Raw genomic sequence first — 6,575 nt, forward strand, 5'->3', positions numbered from 1 at the left:
TATATATATATATATATATATATATATATATATATATATATATATGTGTGTGTGTGTGTGTGTGTGTATATATGTATATATACATATACATGCAAGCACACATGCACATATCTAACACCTTAGCAGTGATCTTGCTTCATGCTCTAATGTGCTATGGAATATATCTATAGTTTTCAGCCAACACACTGCCTGTCTAATTAGACCTCATTACATAATCTACTCAAACGGAAACCCTAAATTTCTTAAAACCCTTTGATAGCAATCCACCCAGGACCACCTCCCCTTAATATGATAGCATAAGCCTTCTGCTTTAAAGTGATGACAGAATTATTTTACTATATATATTATTATTTTCGATATTAATTGAAATATTAAAGGTATATTTCAATAAAAAATATGAAGACAATATGGCTAACCCCACCTTTCCAGCAGTTCCTCTCGTTTCACTTCATATGTGTGTTAATCTGTTAACACGTACTGACGCATCCACACATACATTTATTCTTATATGCATACATATGTTCATGTAAATGTGTATATATGTATGTATACACACACATCGTGTTCCCAGATGGCTTGTTAGTGTAAGGGAGATAATCAATGCTGTATAATATCTGGATGGATTAGGAATTTGATGTTTAAAATTGACGAACAAGAGACAAGCTGCATAGAATGTACATGTTTATTTATTTATTTATTTATTTACTTATTTGCTTGCATATTACGAAGATCCTGAAATTTAAATTCTTTGGTAATCATGCACAGCGCTATTTCATTCTTATTGGAAAGAGTCAGCATAACATAAGCAGTGGTATTTAAATGAAGCTGCACACACACACACACACACACACACACACACACACACACACACACACACACAGATAGAGTTATTCATACCCATCAATGACCCGGAAAGTTCGTGGTTCAACGAAGCACTCGAAACAAATGTTATGAAGAGTGGATATTAGTTAAAGTTCTCACTGATGAGGTCCCCGTAACGCATTTTGCTATTAAACACACACACACACACACACACACACACGAACACATTAATTTAGCATTTTGCAAGGTGATCAATTAACCCAAATTATGATATAACTAGTCGTGGTGGTCTTGGCATTAGATTATAATCAATTAACTTAATTAAACTGCATTATCGATGTAATTATATTGATAAACTTGTTAACGATGTTGGTAGTGGTGGAGGAGGTGTTGCTTTTGTTGTTGTTGTTGTTGTTGTTGTTGTTGTTGCTCTTGTACACATGTAGTTGTTCCTTGCTGTTTGTTGTTTATATTGGCCGTGCTTTTGCTGATAATGGCGACGATGCTAGTCGCACTGAGCAAGCTGTTGTTAACGTGCTATTGTTGTTGTTGTTAGTGAGGTTTTGTGCCGTCAGTTGTGTTAGTTTTGGTGGTGGTATTTATGAGGGTAATGTTCGTGATGGCGTTGCTGTTGTGGTGGATGGCGTTGCTGTTGTTGGTGATGGCGTTGCTGTTGTTGATGATGGCATTGGTGCTGTTGGTGATGGCGTTGCTGTTGTGTTTGATGGCGTAGATGTCGTTGATGATGGCATTGCTGTTTTTAATGGCGGCATTTTTTTAAATGTTGGTAATGGTACTTTCATTGTTTTTTTTTTTTGTGTGTGTTGTTGGTGTTGGTGCATTTCATTGTTTTCGTTCTTGGTGCTGTATTGTGCTAGTTGTGCTAACCATTTTTTGCAGAGATTGTCCAAGCAAGATGGGAGAACCGTCCTTCTGATAATAGTAAATGTGATAGTATTATCAGTGGTAGTTTATAAGATGTGCGGTAGTAATAGTATTGATAACATTGGGTGTTTGCTTGTTTATTTATTGGTTGGTTGGTTGATTCACGTGGTATTAGTTACGATGCTTGATGTGAAATTCATGCTTTTCTGGCCATATTTGTTATGGCGAGGCTACTAAAGTAGGCGTAATGAGACAGTTGGGTGTAAGTTGTGTGCACACTGGCGACTTGGCGCGACTGGTTGAAACTGCAGCCTATTTTGGCTACGGAAGATTTTGACTTTGAAAGCAAACACATTCAACCGCGCGCCCACGCGTGGAAATGTAGACATGAAGATAGATTTAGAGAGAGAGAGAGAGAGAGAGAGAGAGAGAGAGAGAGAGAGAGAGAGAGAGAGAGCGAGAGAGAGAGAGATAGAGAGAGAGAGAGAGAGAGAGAAGAGAGAGAGAGAGAGAAGAGAGAGAGAGAGACATTTTAATTTATTAATCGAAAACGATCTTCACATATAAAATGGAATATATTCACAAACAGAAAAATAGAGAGAGAGATGGTAGGAGAGGGGAGGGAGAGAGAGGAGGTAATTAGAATTAATTGACTACGAGTGGAATATACTTTGCTCTCTTCTCATACATATGAGAAATAGAAAAGAAACGGTGGATGCAAACACGGAAGAAAAATTCAAACAAGAGAAACATTAATACGGCTGATGTCAAATAGATGAGCGCCAAACCAGCGACACAAAATAAGGTGGCGTCAGCATGGCTGCGCCAAAATGTTTCATACGCTTGTAGGTGTTGATGTCGTTGTTGTTAGTGAAAGTGGTGGTCCTGCTACTACTTCAAATTCGATTTCAGGCGAAGATATTTTTTGATGACAAGGAGGAAAATATTTGAGGCTTTCCCTACAATGCCTGGGACGAACATTACAATGTAAAACAAAGGTAAAATATACAAACATATGAGTGCATTGTATTAGGTAACACGCATGACCGAGGGTGAATTTCATTGATGTATAATATGTACATTTATGATATGGCATTGTACAGCATGGATTGCATGACAGTTTCGGGTGCATACAGTAACGTAACATGTTGCATGTGTATATCTATGACATGATTTGAATTAATTTTGCACCACAGCTGCATAATAATTACCATTTAATGTTTGACTTGTCTGTGAATTTTGTGCATTTCGATAAACATATTGAAGAATATTTTGAAAATTGCATAGAATATCGGATGTGATTTATTTCGAAAATCACTCGCATACAAATATACATGTACGTATATATTGTATTAAATGCGCATATGTATATGTTTGTATGTATGTATATGTATATATATATGTATGTATGTGTGTATGTATATTTGTATGTATGTATGTATATATATATACATACATATACATGCATGCACACACACACACATACACACACATATATATAGTTGAAATTTACAGAAAAACAAAAGACGAAGTGTATAAGCAACAAGCAGGTGTATTAGTTTGACACTCGGGTAGGTGAGAAAGTCTTTTATATTTCGTGCCTACGCTCTTCAGCAGAAAGGAACACGAGGAGAGAAATAAAGAGAGAATAAAAATAAACTTGTGGATTATATATATTTGTTGCATGTGTGTGTTCATAATTTTTGGAAAACCTGTTAATGTTGTTGTTCACTACACAGAATGATAGTCGATTCAATAGTGTGATAGTGAAGATCACAATAGTGTAGTTATTTCAATAGTAATTTGATAGTATGTTGAATGATATTAAATAATGGCAGACATGTTTGCTTGTATAACATGTAGAGTCTGTTTCAAGTGAAACATTTCTTGTTCAGCTAAATGTGTTGCTGTTTAGCCCCAGGTCAGTACGTAACTATAGACCATTAACCATAGTATCCCTATGATCGATGTCGTTACTGACTTCACCACCCTGCTTGAAGGGGAGTCTGTTGAGAGATGTTATTTTATGTTATCTTTCTTACTGAAGACGGTAGAATATTTATTGTTTGCATAGATCCTCGCTGTTTTGCGTGCATTATGTAAACAAATACAACAAGTTAAACACGTAACTCTTTAATGTCCTTTTGAAACAAATGCACACAATTCAGTAGCCTGGGTTGCGGATATAAATTCGTATATCAATTTATATTCGGACTTATATCCGTATAGAAATAGATCCGGATACGAAATGAGATGAATGGGAGCAAATGTGTGGTAGTGACGATTTCGCACAGCTGTGTGGGCATTCAATTTGTTTTGGCGACGACAATACTTTTAGGTATTGGAGCTAACTCCCCACGTGCGCACAAATATACGTATACAGTTGGGAAGAGTGAGAGAGAAGAGAATAAAAGAAAGAGAATGGGGAGAAAAACATAATTTATTAATTGAATGCCATTGACAGCTCACTTTACTTCTCTTACACATAAAGAGAAATATCCCCCCTACCCCCTCACACACTCACATAAACAGAGCATAAGACAGAGAGAGAGTGGAGAGAGAACGAAAGAAACATTAAAATGAAGCAATAGAGCGTCTCAGGTCAAACAAGTCAGCGCCGAATCAGCGACACCTATCGGCGGCGTCAAAACGACTTTGGCAAAACTTCTTATGCCCATCCAGACGTAATCCATCAGTTCGTATGTCGTATTATATAGGTCTATATATGTTTAGTGTAATGTGCTTCTTTTTCCTTTTCTGTGAAATTTATCTAAGTTTTTCTTCGCAAAATTCACGCCGGTTGCTCTGTATTTAACGTGACAAGGCAGTTTTTTGTTTGTCAGGTGTGTGTGTGAGTACTTCCATGGTTTTGTGAATGACTTAGCGAGTGTACATGTAGGATTAGGTGTGGATGTCTTTGAGCTTATATACAAAATGTAAGTCTATTATATGCGTGTATGTGTGTGATTGGTCACAATGTATGTATGTATGTATGTATGTATGTATGTACGTGTGTGTGCGCATGCTTTAACAATAGTTTTGAGGCCAATTGCTTCTTTGTGCTGCGATTATTGTATTTCTCGTTGCATTTATGTGTTGTGTTATGTTTACATATATAATGTTCTTCTTTATTAATATTCAGTATTATTTTTCTTTATTTTTAAATGTTACCCTTCAAGGCAAGTGCTGATATTGTTGTTGTCGTCGTTGTTTAACCCCAGGTCATTCCTAATAACGCAGATAACCCTATGACAAAAGATCGTTCCGTTCATGTCAACCGATCTATTTTTTTTTTTTTTTCCAAAAAAATAGTTCCTACTCCCTCCGCAATTTCTGCATTTGTTATCAAGTTGGCATTTTGGTAATGTATTCTGTGATGCCTTCTGTCCTCGGTATGACTCTAAACTGCATCCAATAGGGGAATCCTGATATTGGAGTTCCAAAGTTTTGAGTAGTATGGAACCAACCTTGACCATTATTGTTCTCAGGTCTACTCGGACTCGGAATAATAGCACCTGTCTGCTTCCAAGCTATGGGTTAATTAGCGTACACGTGTATTTGCCTTTGCATGAGTAGACTGGACCCAGTAGACCCTGATAAAAAGACCCATCATGGTTCACTAAAGTATAAGGCATCTGCAGCAACGCACGATGGAGTGCAGAAAGCAAGATGCGGCAAGTAAGACACTTGAGTCATCAAGTGCACCCGTCTCCATCCTCAGCGGTCTTGCCACTCGACTGAATATGGCTACGGACAAGAGAGCGAAGTTGACAGTGCACAACTATTTTTTTTTACTTTAAACAAAGTCACCACGTAAGTCATCTTCAAGGATGACGTGATGGTCCTCGTCACTCCGACGGATTAATATGCATATCTGAAAAATTTACAATAGTATTTGTATGAACGAAACGCCCTCATTCATAGTTCGGTTACGTTACTATTCAACAGGGTGAAACTCCACAAGAATAACAACAGTAATTTGTGGAATTGAAGCGAAAACACATTAAGAGAGTTATTATAGCAATTTCACCGATAAAGATTATTTGCAAAATGAAGTCACGTGATGCAGGGATTTGTTTAACAATTATCTTTTGCCCCCAAAAGAGTATTCAATATCTATGACGGAAATGGGCAAGTAATGTTTAGATTAGCTCTCTTGGTGGCAATAGTTGTAAGCGAATGAATGAATAAATTAATGTGTCTGTATCTCTGTGTGTGTATAGACGATAGGTAAGAGCTGGATATACGCAGTACAGGAAATGCATACTAGAGCTTCAATGAATTGAACTTAAAACTCCAAATACTTTATCCAGGAGTAGTTCCACGGCGTCAAAAGTGTCTCTAAGAGAAATCCGGGCGAGTTGATATGGAGATAGTAATGCAAATACACACGAGTAGGTTTGACATGAACATACATACACATATAGATACACATATAATTCTATCTATCTATTTTTCTGTCTGTCTGTCTTTCCCATCTACCTATCTATCAGTCTATCTATCTGTCTCTGTCTCTGTCTCTCTCGCTCGCCCTCTCTCTCTCTAGGCTTAAAAAAGATAACTCCTGGGATTGATTTGTTAGACTAAAACTGTTCAAGTCGGTGCCCCAGCATGGCCGCAGTCAAACGTCTAAAACAAATAAAGGAAAAAAAAAGAATATACACGCAGGTGTGTAATGGAGATTGAAACAATAAAGTTAATTACTCAACCAGGGAGAGCTATATCTATCGAATCACAGCTTGCTATCATCATAGCCATGTTCAGTCAAGCCGGACCTAGGGTTAAACAAAAATAAAACCAACAACAACAAAACCAGTACACTTCTTGAATTGAGATGCATTAAATAAGTATGACATTCATTTTAGATC

General features: G+C 37.0%; 1 protein-coding gene across 1 annotated transcript in view; it reads left to right on the plus strand.

Annotated features, from left to right (window-relative positions):
* LOC106872231 (fibroblast growth factor 18) overlaps positions 1-6,575 on the plus strand; it is a 106,839-nt gene that overhangs the window by 92,105 nt on the left and 8,159 nt on the right. The window lies entirely within an intron of this gene.

This window comes from Octopus bimaculoides, chromosome 18 (genome assembly GCF_001194135.2).
Source record: "Octopus bimaculoides isolate UCB-OBI-ISO-001 chromosome 18, ASM119413v2, whole genome shotgun sequence".
In the NCBI taxonomy this organism is placed as follows: domain Eukaryota; kingdom Metazoa; phylum Mollusca; class Cephalopoda; order Octopoda; family Octopodidae; genus Octopus; species Octopus bimaculoides.